General features: G+C 47.5%; 1 protein-coding gene and 1 long non-coding RNA gene across 2 annotated transcripts in view; one reads left to right on the top strand and one right to left on the bottom strand.

The window, feature by feature from the left end:
- The first annotated feature begins 163 nt into the window (after positions 1–163).
- Positions 164–14,177, top strand: LOC310647749. Its single transcript, XR_014493930.1, has 4 exons — positions 164–362; positions 10,194–10,260; positions 12,788–12,878; positions 13,003–14,177. It is a non-coding gene; the product is annotated as an uncharacterized lncRNA (long non-coding RNA).
- Positions 8,066–18,565, bottom strand: part of MVB12B (multivesicular body subunit 12B) — a 51,333-nt gene continuing 40,833 nt past the window's right edge. Inside the window, exons 11-13 of the mRNA XM_083375184.1 lie at positions 17,056–17,354; positions 16,682–16,778; positions 8,066–9,061 (exon numbers count right to left, since the gene is read on the bottom strand). The gene's annotated coding sequence lies outside the window, so the exon portion shown is untranslated. The remainder of the gene's footprint in view (positions 9,062–16,681; positions 16,779–17,055; positions 17,355–18,565) is intronic.

The raw sequence follows: 18,565 nt of genomic DNA, 5'->3' as shown, positions 1-18,565 counted from the left end.
CCCGTCCAGAGACGCCAATGAAGGGCAAGCGCTGCGGGCAGGCGGGCAGGGAGCGGGGAGCAGAGAAACGGGGGAAGGGGAAAGCTTGAAAAGGAGAGAGAAAGAGACGTTTACAGTTGGGCTGTTTTAAAAGGAATAATTGGGTAAGGCAAGGGGGGGGGGAGAGATTTGCAAAGGGGAGGGATAGTTAGGGACTATCCAGCAACAGTCGTGAGCTGAACGGGGCGGGGGAGGGCACGCGGAGAAGGCAAGAAGGAAGAAGAAGGCTGCGTGGATCCGTGCTCCCCCCAACTCCCCCATCTCCTGTCAAAGAGACCCCGCGCTAAATTCACAAGGAACAGCCAGCTCGCCTCGTCTGGCAGGTAGGCACCTCTGCTACTCTTCCCTTCGGGGGTGGGGGCGCGGGAATATGCGCCCTTCCTGCCGGCCACTGATCTGCAGGTTATGTCCAGGAAGGGAGAAAATGGGTGGGGGTGGGGGGGTAGGGTGTGTGTGTTTCTCTGCTGGTTTGGGGATAGTGAGAGAAAGCGCCTGGAGTGTTGCCAAAGGCGCACCCGGGCTGGAGGTCTGTCCATCAGGGACTCGGGGTTAGGAGAACGGGGCGGGGCGGGGGTAGCTAGCCCCTGTCTTCTTCCTCCCCTTCTGTGCAAGCCTTTTGCGTGATCTGGGGGTCCAGGAAGGGGGTGTGTGTGTCTGGCTTGGCACCTGGGCAAGAAAAAGAAAAGAGAAAAAAAAAACTCTTGGAAACGCGCGCAGACGCCCAAACTCGGTCACTCTCGGCTGAATTAGCCCTTCCCTCAAATGCCAAACCACACTCTGCGCCCAGGATCTGGAATGTTTAAATCCGCCTCGCGGAAGACCACCCTCTGATTTTCAACCCTTGGAGCGAGCGATCCAGGCTTCCCTGCCACCCCAAAAGCGGCAAACCCTCTCCGCGCACCAGCGCCCACCCACCCCCCCCCTCTGGCGCGCAGGCCGCGAGGAGGAGCGCTGGGTCCGGCCAGGGCCCGACACCCCCCACCCCCCACCCCAAACCCCCCACACCCGCACCCTCGTGCCAAGTTCTCCGCGTTTCTTGTTTCCCGACCAAAGGTGCTCTGCGATGCTTAGAGGGCCACAGCGCGGACCCTTCTTGGGCTGCGGTGGGGGGGGGGGCGAGGGAAGGAGGGGGGTGCCTGAAATTTTGAGTGGGCTGGAGGAGGAAAAAAGAAGGCCTATCCTGGCGTGATTGCCCCGATTTTTTTTTGATTTTTTTAAATTTCAGTTCTGCTCCCTGGCGCGCGTAAAAACTCAAGCCCCGTTTTGGTGCGAATGGGGACCCCGTTTGATAAAGACGCATCCAGGATTACTTCCTTTTCTCCCTCCTTCCGGGCCTGCTTTGTGAACGCGAGCGAGCCCGGCTTCTGAACTGCAGGTAGAGCCCCAAACGCCCAGCCAGAGACAGGCCTCAAAAAAAAAAAAAAAAAAAAAAAAGGAGCGGGGATCTGCCCCCCCCCTCTTTCGCGCAACGTTAACTGGAACTGGCATTTAGTTTTATTTCCATCCTGAAAACGTTGTTTAAAGTCTTTGCTTAACTGCCAGTGGAATCTTGACTTGACTTAACTGCCGTTGAATATTGAATATTTCGCCTCTTTGATTCTCAACGAGACAGAAACTGTAATTCTTGGCTCACTTTTTTGGGGCGGAGTGAGGCGAGGAGGATTAAGAAATGACAGCCTTCCTATCTTGTACTGCTGGCCAGGATGAGTCTGGGTCCAAATTCATCCCGCCTCCGAGTAGACCCATCGGGAATCAGCCAGAAGAAGCGGGCTTTAAGCCTTTCTTGGCTGCTTCAAGACGAGAAGGTTTAAGTCTATTTGCAAGCTTACGCTGAGTCTATACACTGTATTACAGAGCTACAATTTATTAATTGGGATAGCTTCTGAGCACATCTGGCGGCAGTGGTTTTTCAAAGCAGGGCGTTTATTAACTTTTACAAAATATCAAGGCAAAATAAATGGCAAGCTAAAAACTTTTGCCTTTGATGATCTGCGTTTAAATTTCTGGTTTCTTAAAAAAAACAGATTCTGAAGACAAGACGATCTTTTGGATCTCTCTCTCTCTCTCTCTCTCTCTCTCTCTCTCTCTCTCTCTCTCTCTCTCTCTCTCTCTCTCTCTCTCTCTCTCTCTCTCTCTCAGCCCAGTTCACCTCACGGGGTTGTTGTGGGGAAAATAAGAGGAGGAAAGAGTATTAGATATGACCCCGGCCTTGAGTTATTTAAAAAAATGATAAAGGCGACGTAGGAAAAAAACCATATAAAATAACTTGTAAAAGATGGAATAAAATCAAAACCCCGTTGTTACGGTTCCTTAGCCTTGGTTTCCTACATTTAAAATTACGTTTGGGAAGAGAGGAGAACACATTTTCGTCTTCCAAAAATACGAAGTGCAAAATGCCACATGCCAGCGGCAGGAAAATACCTTAGTTACAGACATTATTTGCCTATCAAACCCTAATACACAAGAGCGCGCAGGAGTCTACCTTGGTTACTTTCCCCAAATCTCCCTGCCTATCCAGAAATCTGTCACTTTGATAACTTTCCTTTGACATTGCTTCTTTTTACCCCCAGTTTAGAGAAATCGGAGTGGTTTTCCGCCCCGCCCCCCCCCCCAGTAAAAACCCGATTTCTTGCAGTCCGTGAGCGAAGAAACTTAGTAATGACTAATAATAAAGTGCTTTAAAATTTTGAGCTCGCAACTAAAAATCAACTTAACGTCTCGGGACCCCTTTCCCTCTTAACGTCCCCGCCCCCGAAAGCTGAATAGATTGGTAAAATCCATTCAGCCCGAAATTAAAATCCAAGGTCACTTTTGGATCTAACCAAATTCAAGGTTTTCCCCTGAAAACGAACGTTCTCTTTCTCCAGCTTATCCCGCGCTCCTACGGTAGTAATTCCGAACCAAGAATTGAACAATTCGAAAATTTGAAAAGTGCCTGGGAGGTCACCGTCAAGACGCCGAATAGTCTGCAACGAAGTCCGAGTGTCCGGGGGAAACGTGGGGAGCGTTTACTCGGAGAAATACGCCTCGTCCCGCCGCGCAAAACAACCCCCCTAATTCCCCCAGCCTCTACAAGGAACCAACAACACACACACACACACACACAGCGTGAGCACTAAATATTCATTCCTTTAAAGATCCATTATAAATCAAATTTAAAAATCGCGTCTCCAGCTTTTGGAACAAATTCTAAACTAAGGGTGAAGAAGTGGGGCGCAAGGAAATGCCAAGGGTCCCTATCTGGAAAGTAGCATTTTACACCCGCGAAGAAAGGCGCGCGAGGGAGCGCCTGACACTGGGGTAAAATGTGCGCAACTCTGGATTTCATCACGTTAGGCCTCATTGCCAGTTTATCTAGTCCAGATCTGGGTATTTTACGACACGCACCACCACCCCCGGCCCCACATCCAGCCTTTTGGCTGTCCTTGTCCGGACCCCATGGATTTTTATTTTGGTTTTATTTTAAAAAGATTTTTTTTTAAAAAAATTAAGGTATGTAGGTGTGCGTGCTTAGCACCTTCATATTTCTGCTGGTCTGGCCCAGCCTCTTGGGAAAATGAATTTGCCCACCCCGATCTAGTTTAATATCTTTCTCCAAGAAGCTCAACATGTGGATAGCTGAAGCAGCTTGGGCTCCGTTTCTCGGTCCTGGCAATCCGCCTCCAATCTGGAGTCGGTGCGGAGCGACTCTGGAGCGGACGCCACTTTTGAAACGGGCGGGCAGAAATATAAGAAAAGACAAGAAATAAACGCCGGGCGAGGAGATCGCGCGGAGAAGGGCAGATTCGGACCACAGCCGCTCCAGCCTGTAACCCCGAAATCAACTTCGCCGCCATCGCTTCTCGTTTTCAACCCGCGCTAAACGGAGTACCTTCCTGAACCCAGTAAGTTGCGTTCCCACGAAAGGCTATTTGCCACTTGGTTCCTGGCTTAACTCTCAAACACTCTGCGCTGCAGCTTAAGCAGCGAGCGGGCTTCTTCTTAGCCAGAAATTTAGCCATGATTAACGCCGAGGGAGTAACGAAGTGGCTTAAAGGAAGACGACGTGTGAAAGCAAGTAAAGGGCGCCCGGTGTGAAAGAGGAGGATCATTTCAGGCAGAGAGATGTAAGCCCCCCCCCCAGGAAAGAACCCAAGGGGAAAAAATAAAATAATCCGAGACATCACTTACCTTGTCTTCGGACCAACGACATTCACCCATCGGTAACCCACTTCCGTCCAGGATCAGACTTGAACCGAGGACCTCGGAGCCTCCCCCATTTCCCACTCGAGGGATGGGGGCGAGGGAAGCGAGTTTCATCCTTCGTCCTTAAGCCCAAAGCTGCAGATCCGTGTAGAGCTCTAATGTGCGAATCGGCTTACTCTCCTTTCCAAGATCGAAGAGGGTCGCTCTGCCTGTTCGCTGGTGGGAACAAAATCGCCCTTGAGTTTCAAGGAAACTTACTCTCGAGGAGAGCGAAAGAGAAAGCAGACGGAAAGGCAGGCAGGAGTCTCTGGTTAGCCTCCCCACTGCGCAAGGCAGGGCTCGCCAGAAGCCCTGGCTGTTATAGATGGTTACTTTGACTCCATCCTGGATGGATCAAAGTTTGGCCATAGGTTGGCTCTAACCTGCGTTTTGATCCCCCTTCCTCCGCCATTTCTCCCTGCTTGCGCAACCCTGGACTCCCCCCTCGCGATGGGGTCTGGATTCCCCAATTCGAATCCAAGCTGAATTTCCTAGTGGTCTCCCGTTCACCATCTGGCTGAAACTTCCGGTTCGCCCGTGGGAAAAACCGGAAGGGCTGTCGAGTTTGCTCAGTTCAATCTCTCCTTCCTTCCGCTGCCCAAATTCAGAGTAACAGAGCAATTCGTACCATTTTGGAAGTATTTCCCCTCTTTCCCCCCCCCCCTCCAGCCGGGAATGATCCTAAATCAGCCGTTTTGACTGAGATTGGGATTATATTTTACCCCCCTCCCCGTATTTTTTCTCACAATGGTTTATTGAATAAGCTATCATGTGCGAAGGAGCGTGGCTAGTATGATGAGCTTTCATCCAAGGGTTGGAAGAGGGTGTAAAAAGATTGGCTTGAGCAAAAAAGCATCTCTCGATTCATGGCGGGTTCTGAAATGATCCCGAACTGCCTTGTCCTTTTTGTTTTCAATCCCCCCACCCCCCGCTTTCAAATTTAATTTTCTTGCATAGTTTGGGTGCAAAGGCCACAATACCGGGCTTTGTTTCCCTCAACTTTCTCTCTGAAAACTGGACCAAACCTCTGGAAAGCAAAACTGCTAGGAAAAAATAAATGTTCCTTTTGCTTCTCTCTCTCTCTTTTAAAGTCTCTAAGAGGCCAAAGGGGTCTTCCAGCCCTGTTCCTTGCACCACACAGGAGGCTTCCCTTTCCAGGGGCCCTAACTGGCCAGCCTTAACCAGAGGAGGCTCTCCTAATTGGTCATCTAAATCCCAAGGCATGGACCATCATTCCCATAAGGTAAAGGTAAAGGGTTCCCCCCGCACATGCATGCTAGTCGTTTCCAACTCTAGGGACCAGTGCTCATCTCCGTTTGACTAGACGCCGTAGTGGTCCCTATTTTTCTACTTGCATTTTTACGTGCTTTCGAACTGCTAGGTTGGCAGAAGCTGGGACAAGTAACAGGCGCTCACTCTGTCCCTATTTTTCTACTTGCATTTTTACGTGCTTTCGAACTGCTAGGTTGGCAGAAGCTGGGACAAGTAACAGGCGCTCACTCTGTTACGAGGCACTCGGGATTCGACCTGCCAAACTGCCGACCTTCTGATCGACAAGCTCAGCGTCCTAACCCACTGAGCCACCGCGTCCCTTCATCCCCATACCCCTAGGCTATATTGGCCATGCCAGATGGGTGTGGCGGTTCACACCAGAAGGTGCCAGGTTAAAAAATGTTGCAAGTACCTTCATCTCTTGTTTACCCAGGAATTAAAGCAGACAGTTGAAGCTTCGCTTGTAGGGAAACAGACTGGGTTGGCTTTGCCCAACCACACACAAACCCAAGACGGACAGGATCACAGTTTGCTGAATTAAACTATCCCCCAGGCTTGCAAGCTTGTCAAGACCTATGGACAGCTTGGGATGTGTCTTGGTGCATTTGGTTAGTGTAAACTCTCAGCCCTTTCACTTCGTTGGAGCCTCCGTTTCTAAGCCAACCCAGAAAGCAGGTTGATCCAGTTACCGGAGCTTCCGCTGAGTCCTAAATGAAAGACACAACACGCCAGGCAGGCCGAAGTGGGGTGGGTTGGTGTACAGCCCAGGGTACGGGGGGGGGGGGGCAGACTCAGAACCTGGGGTACTGCCACAAACCAGGGTTAGGAATCAGGGCGGTGAACCACCAGGTACAGAATCTCGGGTGGACTTGCCTCGCGCGCGCTCTGCCCCCTAGTGGTCCCTGTGCCGAACGCACCCTACCCTATCTTGGCTTCCAAGATGCTTTTTCTTCGGGGGGGGGGGGCGATCGATCCATCTCTTTTCATAGGCTGCCCGTTTCTGCGCGACTTGGAGCCTTAATCTTGCCGTCGGAGAGTCCCAGTAGCGTTAGGGGGAGGGAGAGACCCTTCCAATCCTCTCCCTCCCCCCACCGCCTCGATCAGCCTTTTTTTTTTTTGATCAACCCTTTTAAAGTCTCCCTCGCAGGGCCGTCGTTCGCATCCCACCAGGCTCAAGGTTGACTCAGCCTTCCCATCCTTCCGAGGTAGGTAAAATGAGGACCCAGATTGTTGGGGCAATAAGCTGACTTTATAATAATGCCGCTTGGGTGTGTGTGTGTGAAAGCCCTAACAAGCAGGCATATCCATAGAATGAAGGCTACTGCTAAGCTTGTAAGCCGCCCTGAGTCTTCGGAGAAGGGCGGGATATAAATGTAATAAAAAATAAAAATAAAATAAAATAAGAAGGTTTAAGGGAGGGAAACACGAATACAGTAAGAAGCGCGGCTCCGAATAAAGCTCGAATAATCTAACGCGGATCTGGCATTCCCCGGCTGATTCCAAGGGCTAGGGTAAAAAAAAAAAAACAAGCCAGGGTTTCTTTCCGGCCGAAGAAACGGCAGAAAACAGGGATGCCAGGCAAACTGAAGGCGTTCTCGAGGAGGGGAGCGCTGCCGCTTGAGTCAGCGCAGCCGAGATTAAAAAAATAAAATAAAATAAATCCGCGCTTTCTTGCAACGCGCGCTAATCCGCTCGACGCGGAGCGGGCAAGCCTCGTTATTATGGGATAGATAGAGGAGCTCCGATCTTTCTCTCCGTCAGCCAGTGTGATTCTCTTAAGAAGCAAAGAATTGGGGTTTGCACACCCACTTTAGACTCAGACGGGTCCACTCCGGGTGACTTAAATGTTTTAGAAACCTCTCTGGACACGCAGGAACAAAACCCCAAATAAGATTTCGGGCGGTCCCAAAGGGCTGAGCGATGCCCAAGTTGCTCGCCCCTTTTCAAGTGGCGGTGGGCACAATTCAGACAATAGGTTGGAACGAAACCAACCCCAAATCAGCGCCTCCCAAAGCACCGCGACCCTGGCTTCTTATAATGGCAACCCTGCAAACAAACCAGGGTTAAAGCAAGCTTAGCCTGTGAAGGCAGGAACGAAAGTGGCTGGCCCGCGCTTTAATCGACGGGGGAACTTTGCCACGTGCTGGAAAGAAATTATCTGGGGAGTAGGGGGTGGGGAAAGAAATGTATTTTCCTTCGTTTCCGACCTGGCACCCCGGCACCCGGTGTGTGTGTGTGTGTGTGTGTGTAGGTATCAGCCGTTTTAAAAAAAAGGCAGCCGCATTTATGTTATTTTAAGATAAAGGCGCCAAGGAAGATATATTTCTGGAGAGACTTTGCGCGCTTGCCCTTTTCTATTTTGCAGGCTCACGCACCCGGCAATTCTCAAAGGACACCAACAGTAAATGGTGGTAAAAATATACTGCTCAAAAATAAATAAATAAAGGGAACAGAAAATAAGACATCCTACTATTAAATACAGTACATTGTGTTGTTTAAGTGTTCCCTTTATTTTTTTATTTTTCTGAGCAGTATATTTCCTATATAACTTTTAAAAAAACTAAACACCAACAACTTCTTTCAATATCCGCGGCACGTTGAAGAGGATGGCTGGCATTAAGGCATCTTCCCTAATCAGTGTAAAGGGGTCGTTCGGGGGTCTAAACTGGAGGACTGCACGAAAGAAGGGACGCGCGGATTGCCAGGAGCGCAATTCTCACCCATCCCTCTGCTCTATTTCCTTCCTTTCCTTAAACATTCAGACAACCGGGCTGGCTGACTTTTCGGAGCTAACTTTTCTTTTCTTTTTTCTTTTTGTAAAGGAAAAAAAATCCGCAGCCTCCTCTGTACTTGATGTTAATCGTGGTGCGGTTTTTCGGAGGCCATTAAGAACACGCGTCTTTTGGAGAGTCGCGCGCCCGGGGCGCCAAGAGTCCTTTCCTCCTCGCTCAAATCCCAACTTAAAATCGACATTTTTTTTTTCTTCGCCAGAATTGAAGGGATCCCGACAGGACGGGAACCGGTTCATCTGTTTAATTCGTGGAAGCTTCACCTTCTCATTCAACCGCCTTCTCTTCCCCCCAAGCCTTCTGCCAACAGTGCCATCCAAAAAAATCGGTGTCGGCTCTGAGCGATCCCACGGAAAGGTTTTTCTCCGGGATGATCTGTGCCTAACCCGATCCTTTAAGTCTCCCAAAGATGCAACCGTGGCCACTATGAGTCCTTCCTCTTCTTTTTCCTTCCACCTTCCCCAGCGTCAAAGGCTTCTTCCAGAAAGTTGAGGGTTTGCGTAATAGGTCCGAAGGAGGATGAATTTGAAGCTGGAGTGAGAACTCTGAACGGTTCATTCTCCACCGGGTCCTGTTTCCTGGGCTCTCCGTAATATTCTCAAGAGGCTTTTTCAACCCCATTCAACAGCCTCATAGCTCTTTCTTCTCCTGCTTCTTCAAAGTTGCTTTTGGAGAGCTGAATTTCTAGACATTTCCGCCATGAGGGTCTCTTGATGAAATAGCCCTTCTTCTGGTTGCTGTGAAGGTTGGTGTGGTTTAAGCGCTTAGTTTTGGACACTGCCCAACTCCAAGAAAGTCTTTTTTTGGGGGGGGGGAATTTTTAGGGACCCGTTGAGGGTCTTGTCTGACATCTCCAATCCGTCGGCTGAAAAACTATATTTTAATGTAATATTCCCTCTGGCCAAAATTTCATATTATTCTGCTAAACAAAAATAGGTTTGTCTCCTTCTCCTGGAGAGACCAGCTTCATTTGTAACTGGGCTGTGCAGTCTCAAACTCTACAGCTTCAAAGCCGATCCCAGAGCAATAGCTGAGACTGCGAGGAAGAAAGAATATTGATCCCAAGCACTAAAAAGTAGATTAGCTAAAGATCCCATCACCTCTCCATTTATGCACTGCTCCCTTTAGTTTAGTTTTGTGTGTGTGTGTGTGTGTGTGTGTGTGTGTGTGTGTGTTTTGTTTGTTTCCTTGTTAATCTTAATGTTTTAATTTTCAACGCCCAACAATTTTGACAGTGAGGTAGGTGACATATAAATTTAATAAATAAATATGACCTCTATAAAGTGGAGCAAGGAATACACTCAGACAACTTCCCTTAGTGCTTAGTGAGGTTTACTTCTGAGTAGGCAGTGAAAGAAACCCATTATCAGCTCCCGCCCAGCCAGATAAGGATCAAAGCTCTGAAAAGTTACAAGGCATCCAAAGATCAAGGCACCCGTTCAGCTGGTTTAAGTGGCCTCAAACGTAACATGATTATCCCACAAATTTCCAGCTACCTGGAGCAATTTATGGGCAGTTTTCTCAGTGCAAGATTTTGGCCTCCCTTAATGTCTGACTCCAATGCCTCTCCTCGTCTGGTCCTTTCCCTCCTAATTTAACTATATAAGGTATATAAGTTGCGGATGCTCCATCACTGGAGGCTTTCAAGAAGAGGCCGGATAACCAATTGACCAGGATGATACAGTATAAGGTCTTCTGCTGAAGTAGGGGGTTGGACTAGAAGACCTCTGGGCTCTCTTTCAGCCTTATTATTCTATGTTCTACATTCTAAACTCGAGCAGACTTGGGGTTCCTGTTTTTCTCCCAAAATTTTGTTTTTTAAATCGCCCGAACACTAATAGATTTTGATCTCCTTCTTCTTTTCTGCAGCTGCAGTGAAGGCACCTGAGAGCTGAAGCCTGCCTCTCTCTTCCCTGGATACCAGCAAGATGGAAAGGTGATCTAATGCCTTTAGTTTAGACTGTCTCTTTCCACCTGGTTCAGGTAATGCAGACAAGGAAAGGGCAACCTGCCCCATTGGTTTTGCTCGTCAGAAGGTCGCAAAAGGGGGTCACGTGCCCTTGGGACCCAGCAACAGTCCTAAGTAGGAACCAATTGCCAAGCCTTTGGATTTTGACACAACGGTCGTTAAGTGTGAAAAAACGGTCCTAAGTCTCCTTTTTTTTGGGGTGCTGTTGTAACTCTCTACGGACACTAAACAAGCCGCCTCCAGATCTATGCCCACCACAAGTTTCATCTGCCATGAATATGGACACGGGGAGGAAATTATACTGCTTCATCCTTTCTTGCTTGGAATGTTCCTCTCTGAAACATAATCACCCCCGGGAAAGAGGGGTGGGGGGGGAGAAAAAAAATTGAAAAGAAAAATAAAATCACCTTGAATATGAAATACAGTTCCTCTATGAAAGGCAGATGTGAACCGCTCAGGCTGTTCGGAACACGGCTTAACATTGGAAAAACACAGATTAATGAAGAAAATTTCACCCATAGGGACTGATTGGCAGGTGAGAATAATTACCAGCTTTCTTCCACCTCTCTTGCGGATGTCTTAAGCTGGCCCAAAGTTGAGAATTGTTTGTGTGTATTAGAATAGTAGAAGAATCAATTACATTGGTTTGAGGGGGGGAGGGAAAGCCCCATTCATTTATTTCAGGACTGTTTTAAGACAAGGTCAAAGTCCCCCCCACACTCACACACAATTTTAATTGGAGGATAAAGGACAATTTTACAAAACAAGAGTATTGGACAATTGATCCTGTCAGCTCGAGAGACCGAAATCGGAAAGAAAATATAACCGGGCAGACATTACTACGCACTTAATGGATGAAAATGAACCCCCAGAATAAACAGACAGAGATTCTATCTGAAGTCTTTCTCACAATAAACCATGTTATTTTATGGGGAGGAAAAACAACCACGTTTATAGCTCCAAGGGAGTTGAGAGGTCAGTAGAGGTGGTCCTTGTTTAGTGACCGTTTGAAGCATTGGAAAAAGTGACTTACAGCCGGTCCTCACACTTACGACCCGTGGTCATGGGATCAAAATGCAGACGCCTGTATTTACAATTGTTGCCTGGCTGAGGAATTCTGGGAGTTTATTTATTTATTTATTGATTGATGGGATTTATATCCCGCCCTATCTCCCGAAGGACTCAGGGCGGCTAACAACAAAACATATAATAAGTACGGAAATTAAGATAAAAATAAAAGCAAGGGGTTGGACGAGAAGACCTCCAAGGTTCCTTCTGATTATAAGAAGAGTTAACCAGTGGAACTCCTTGCCTCCAGAGGTTGTGGATGCCCCATCACTGGAGGTTTTTAAGAAGAGACTAGACAGCCATTTTTCTGAAGTGATATAGGGTCTCCTGCTTGAGATGGGGGTTGGACTAGAAGACCTTCAAGATCCCTTCCAGCTCTGTTCTTCTGTTTCTATTGAAACATAGAGTAACTTCTGTCCGTCTATCCATCCATCCATGCATCCATCCATGCATCCATCCACACAGACGGATACGTAGTGACATTTTTCTGAGGATTTAAGAGTGGCCCTAGGCAGAGATAAACTCACTTTTTTTTCTTGCGGAAAGTTCTTTGATTTTTTTTTTAAAAAAGAAAACTCTTAATCCCATTTTAGGGTTTATACTCCAGCGTTCATTTGTTTTCTGCTTCAAAATGGCAAAAAGCACTGGGCTTAGTGCTAGTAACAGACTCCCCTGGGAACAAACCCTTACTGGCACTGATGTTGTTACCACTGAAGACATCCTAGCTTGCAAGGAAACAGCCATGCTCAGAGCTTCTATCTATAAACAAGCCACTCCCTTCTAGCACTGATGATGTTGCCCAGTTGGGTCATGAAACATCTACAAGAAAACCGCCAAGCTCACAGAGCACCAAGGACCTCACAGTCCTCCTCCTCCTCCTCCTCCTCCTCCTCCTCCTCCTCCTCCTCCTCCTCCTCCTTCTCACTCCACAAACCCCACTCCCTTCTAGCACTGATGATGTATCCTAGTTGGGTCATGAAACATCTGCCAGAAAACCACCAAGCTCAGAGAGCACCAAGGACCCCGCAGTTGAACCCTGAGCTACAAATAATCAACACATCTCACAATTGCCCTCCAGAAAGCCCAAGGTGACACTGTCAACTGCATCTTCTCCTCTCATTTTCCTCCATAAAAACAACAACTCTGTTCAGCAAGGATGGGCTGTGAGACAAGTGGATGAGTTGACAACATCAACGAGTTTCCATAGCTAAATTTCAACCTCCTTCCCTCCCTCTGTGTGTGTGTGTGTGTCTCTGACAGAGAGAGAGAGAGAGAGAGAGAGAACCCATTCACCAAATCTATGTATATATATAAAAGAGCAATTCTCTCTTTTTGATAGGGAGACCATAAGCAACTAAGGTTATCCTGAGGTCTGAAATGAATCCATGCCAAATTAAATCCCACTTATTTGCTGTTTCTTTTTAAGGCAGACCTGGTATCATTTATTACTCCCAAGGGGGACCCGCGCCTCTCCAAACACCCCAGCTCTTACGTACCATCCTGGGAGCCGAAGACAGGTGAATTAGCCCCTGATTTACTCCCATCTGCACATTCCCCCTAACGTTCCCTTTTCTCTCTTCCTTGCCCCTCTTCCCTCTTTTAATTATTAATATTTGCACATCTGCACCCCCATTAATGCAGGGACTTATGTGCATACCGGGCGGGATCGATCAGAGGCTGAACCAGGGGAAACGGATTCTTAATCACTCGCTTAATTGTTCCTGGGGTCTTGCTGAAGACGGATGAAGCCGCGGCACCCATACGTTCATTCTGGCAATTTTATTGGGACTCTCTTCCAACCGCAGGAGACCGGCTAGAGAAGTCTCTTCTCCTCCACTGATATTCCGGCAATTCTCCTTGAATGTTTCAGCTTTCATTAAAAAGGTGTGTGTGTGTGGGGGGGAGAGATGTGTTTTCAAACATGGGTGGTGCCCTACTCTCTTAAACAAAGGCTGTGTGCAGAATGGAGGTTCAATCTGAACCGGGGATCCAACAGTGCAATAGCCTGGAGGGCTTTCCTAATAATACAAAGGTGCTTGCGTTGATTTAAAATGATCTTCCTGTGCTCCAGACAGAACCACTATCAGCCCTGATTCATTTACCTGGCTGGCTTAATTGCCATTTTTGGGATCACCAACCTCTGGGAGAGCAGAAGAGGAACCAAAGGAAGAGCGTGGTGTGAACTAAATCACTCTTTGTGGCCGCTTGACTTGCTTTCCCACGGTCAACTGAATGAGAGCCGACCGAAGTAACTCAGCTTTGGGGTCCACTCAACCCACTGACTCCCTCCTTGGTGCCCTCTGAGCTTTGTTGTTTCCCTCGGATTTCTAGCACTGTTTTCATCATTGTTAGTGTTAGCTGGTTGGGTAAAGAAATATCTGCAAGAAAACAGCCAAGCTCCAAGAGCACCAAGGGCCCCATTGTTGTCTTCATCTCCATCCCCTTTTCCTTGACTCCACAAATCCCAACTCCCTTCTAGCACTGATGATGTTCCCTAGTTGGGTCATGAAACGTCTGCAAGAAAACCACCCAGCTCAGAGAGCGCCAAGGACCCCACCGTTCAACCCTGAGCTGCAAATATTCTTCTCTATTGGCGCATGGCTTCAAGCTAAACCCATCAGCCGGGTTGGTGAAACACACCGGGCTTAAATGAGGTCAGCCGAGTTGCTTCTGAGCATGTCAGAATAACACGGGAGACATCTCTAACTCTCAGCCAGGTGCACAGATTTTTCTCTTTTTTTAACCAGCCTGCTGAAATGTCCTCCCTTCCATCATTTGATCCAGTTCATTAAAACACGGCCCTATGAACTCTTCACACCATCCTCTCTCTCTCTCTCTCTCTCTCTCTCTCTCTCTCTCTCTCTCTCTCTCTCTCTCTCTCTCTCTCTCTCTCTCTCTCTCTCTCTCTCTCTCTCTCTCTCTCCTCTTTCCCCTCTGCTGTTTGTTTTCCTTGGGAACCTGGCTTAAACATTGGTTTTGACTTCTCTCCCTCCTCCAAGTTATTTAAACAGCGAAATAATATTTTCATTCTTTGGGGAAGAGGACAAGGCTTCAATAAGTCACTGTATTCTCCTCTAGTAAACCGGCCTTCCCTGCTGCAGCTACGATTACTTTTCCCATCGGTAAGTCTTCTCCAATTCTTTCCCAAAAGACGGATCAGGTTAAGGACAGATCCTCCAGGGGGAGGAGGGGGGGGGAAATCTATCTGGCCATTAAGAGTTGACACCAATTGGATATCAGTTTGATCCCCCAGTCTTTGTACAGATAAGCTGTACAATCAACAGAGAAAGCTCGTAACCCTAGGAATGGTTGGAAAGGAAGAAAGAAGAAGCAAGCAAGATGGATGGACTTAAGAGTGAGGACAACACTAGCAGTGGCAGTAGCACATAGACTTATATGCCGCTTCTGGTTTACAGAGTCAGCCTATTGCCCCCAAAAACCTGGGCCCCTCATTTTACCATCCTTGGAGTCAACCTCTAGCTGGTCAGGATCGAACTGCTGGCTGTGGGCAGAATTTAGCCTGCACTCCAGGATCAAGTATCTTACTGGTAGACATGAGGAATTTTTAGAGCAATCGTAACAGAACAGTCTTCCGATATACCGAGGTACAAGTCAACCATCTATAGGGTCTTCCCATATAGATGGTTGACTTGCGCATCAGTATATCGGCCTATCTAATATCTGCCTGTCTAGCTACCTATGGGATGGCTGTTTTGTTTCCTGGCTCTGTCGGTTTCTAAATAATAAAAAAAGGAGGCCAAAAATGTCGGGTTTGTTTTTCTTGAAAATAACTTCACTAGACAAAAATACAATATATGTAAAAAAAAAAATCTCGAGTCCTTTGCAGTAACTGAATCTGTTATTCATTTAAGGGCTGCTTTGAAATGTTATCTTTCCAGCTTGTTTGCTGTTTCCTCTTCTTAATTTTCTTTCTTTCTTTCTTTTTTTAAGAGACCTCATCTGCTGGGCCAGTTTTCCTTGATCGGTTTTTTTTTTTTGGCCATATGTTCTCCATTAGCCAAAAGCAACATTTCACACATCACAAACAGCTCTGTTCACAAGAGACAACACTTCTCAAAGAGCGTATGAGAAGATCCTGTCTTCTCTTGGCCTGATATGGAGCCTTCTCCAGCGTTAACAGGAATGAAGCTCCTGGAAGCTTTAGAACAATCTAAAAAGCTTTAGGTAAAGGTAAAAAGGTAAAGGTTCCCCTGCACATGCGTGCTAGTCGTTTCCGACTCTAGGGGCCGGTGCTCATCTCCGTTTCAAAGCCAAAGAGCCAGCATTTGTCCGAGGACGTCTCCGTGGTCATGTGGCCGGCACGACTAGACGCCAAAGGCGCACGGAACGCTGTTACCTTCCCACCGTAGTGGTCCCTATTTTTCTACTTGCATTTTTTACGTGCTTTCGAACTGCTAGGTTGGCAGAAGCTGGGACGCGTAACGGGCGCTCGCTCTGTTATGCAGCACTCGGGATTCGACCCGCCAAACTGCCAACGATCTGATCGACAAGCTCAGCATCCTAACCCACTGAGCCACCGCGCCCCTAAAAAGCTTTAGAACAAGCTAAAATGTTATTTCAGAGTTTATATCAAGGGGACAATCCCTAAGTCCCGAAATAGCTAAGTACGCCTGTAAGATGATCTTCCTTTGTGGTCTGCTGTTGTGTTACTCATTCAGAATAACAGAATAACGGAGTTGGAAGGGACTTTAGAGGTCTTCTAGTCCAACCCCCTGCTCAAGCAAGGAGACCCTATACCATTCCAGGCAAGTGGCTGTCCAGTCTCTTCTTAAAAGCCTCCAGTGATGGAGCACCCACGACTTCTGGAGGCAAGCAGTTAATTTAGATCATCACAGCTTCTGGGGTCAACTCCACGCTGATCCTACCACTAGGCAGAAATGGGTGGTGGCTTCAGATGGCCAATGCTGAGAGGTAGCATCAGTTAGTAGGTAGATGGCAATAGATGGAACAGTGGAGAAATAATATATCCGGGAAGTTTTCTTCCCGTCATTCTCTCTCAGGCAATAGGTTGCAGAGAACAAACAAGAGGATGAGATGGTTTGATAACGTCAGGGACACAGTGAACATGAATTTGGGCAAATTCATGGAGACAGTGGAGGATGGGGGGGAGGGGCTGGTGTGCTGTGGACTATGGGGTCACAAAGAGTCAGACATGACTTAGCAACTGAACAACAACAACACGGATTCTTTGCAACAAGAAGATATGACTTGGCTTGGTTTTATGAGATATGGAAAATAACCTGGTGGCAACATTTTTGGACCGATAGACAAGACAAAGGACACACGGTTGATTTGTTACCTGGAGATGCTTCTCGGACGCCCTGGCTGATGCTTGAATGCCTTGTTTCTCTTGGATCCAAAGACGGGACTTGGACACCATGATCTTCTTTGCTCCTCTTTGGAAAAAAGTAGAAGCAGATGTTTTTGACACACTCAAGAATGGGGAAAGATGTCCTACTTCCCCTAAAACTAACCTTCATGACACGATCAGGACAGGGAGGGGGAAAAAAAAGAACAAAGTAACCTGCACCCACAGCTGGGCCATATTGTGAGAGCAGATTTGGGATCTGGACAGCGTCATTAGGAGAAAAACAGAGTTCGCTGCTCCTCGTGGTGAGTGATTAGATGACTTATGGGCCATCCAGGAGAGGGGAAGTTATTAAGGCAGCTCACCTGTGCTCCCCTGTCCAACAGGCCTTGAACCAAGCCCGTTAAGCCGTGACTTGAGTCATCTTTGGAAGCGTCTAGGAAGGTTTCCGAAAGCTTCTTGCCATTCAGTTAGAAAGCCACAGTCTTGGGGCAAGCCCTGCTTTCTGAGCTTTCATCTCCTGTTAATGAAGCACAGACAGCGGCTGCCTCTTCATAGGGTGTGAGGGCGAAGGGAAGCATTTAAAAGCTTTTACGCAGGGCGGCCTCCTTCCTCTTGTCGGCCCTGCCAATCATCACCAGGCCTGTGGACCACAACATGGCGCCTGGGAAAGAAGGGAGACGTTGAGGAGAGAGGCAGGATGACCGCTTCCAATACTGCCACCACTCTCTGCCCACCCCCCACCCTCCAAATTAAGATGATCTGCTTCCCGATTTCTTCCCGAGCTATTTACTCATTCTATTTATTTATTAAATTTGTACATCGCCCATCTCCCTGGCAAGGCAACTCTGGGGGCGCCTGACGAGTTATAAAACAGATAAAAAAAATTATTAAAACTGCACAGATTAAAATATTGTTTAAACAAACGCAGTAAAACTGAATGGAAGAATGCTAAGAGGTGGACAGGCCAGGGCTGAGGTTGCCTTAGCCCATCAGCCACCTCCAGCGGTAAGTGCCCCCCCTCGTATTAAGTAATGGATTAATACCACTTTAATGTGTGAATTTCATTTTAACGTGTGCCATTGTGTCTACAGGAATTCTTATCTCACCTCGTCCCATCCCATCTTTGCTTTCCTTTCCTTTCCTTTCCTTCCCTTCCCTTCTCTTTCCACCTTCCCTTCCCTTCTCCTATCCTATCTTTTATCTCATCTCATCTTATCTTTCTTAATCTGTTTGTCCACTTGTGATGCCATCCATTCAAGAGAGCTTAAATCGTGCCCCACACTCTTTTGGAAAGCATGATGGGCTGTGGTGATGGATGGAAGCAAACAGATGTCAATCCCAAACCTGTGAGCTTTATAAATGATTTAAATAACCTCATGAGGTTCCAAAGGACACGGGGTCTAGACCAACATTTCTCCTAGGGTGGGTCCCTCCGCCCTCACAATACAACCACGTTTATCACTTTACAACTTGTTAATGTCCTACTGCAGGACTTCGTCCTCCAGAGGAAACATCTTAAGAACTTCTGCCTGTCCATTGAGATCTTCTTGCCTCTGGGGCCAAAGCAGGGGAATGGGTCCCTCCCTTTTTAATAGCAGGGAGGTGATTTATTGATTTATTTTATTGATTTATTTTGGTCAGGGGAGATCATAAGTGTCCCTTGTAAAGGAAAGGGAGGACTTAAAAAAAGGGGGGGGGAATGTTTACTTTTTTAGTGGATGGCTTACTTTCCCAGCTGACAATCTTCTGCTTTGAGAAGTTGCATCATTTAGCTGTACTTTCAAGGTACCTGCTTTGATACCTATTTCTGCTTTCCAATTACCGGTACTCTTTTTATAAAATGAAAATCAAGCTGTAGGCATATTAATTGAC

Source organism: Vipera ursinii (genome assembly GCF_947247035.1).
Source record: "Vipera ursinii genome assembly, chromosome: 16".
In the NCBI taxonomy this organism is placed as follows: domain Eukaryota; kingdom Metazoa; phylum Chordata; class Lepidosauria; order Squamata; family Viperidae; genus Vipera; species Vipera ursinii.
Note: the sequence above shows the minus strand (reverse complement) of the source record. Positions and strands in the feature narration are given on the sequence as shown.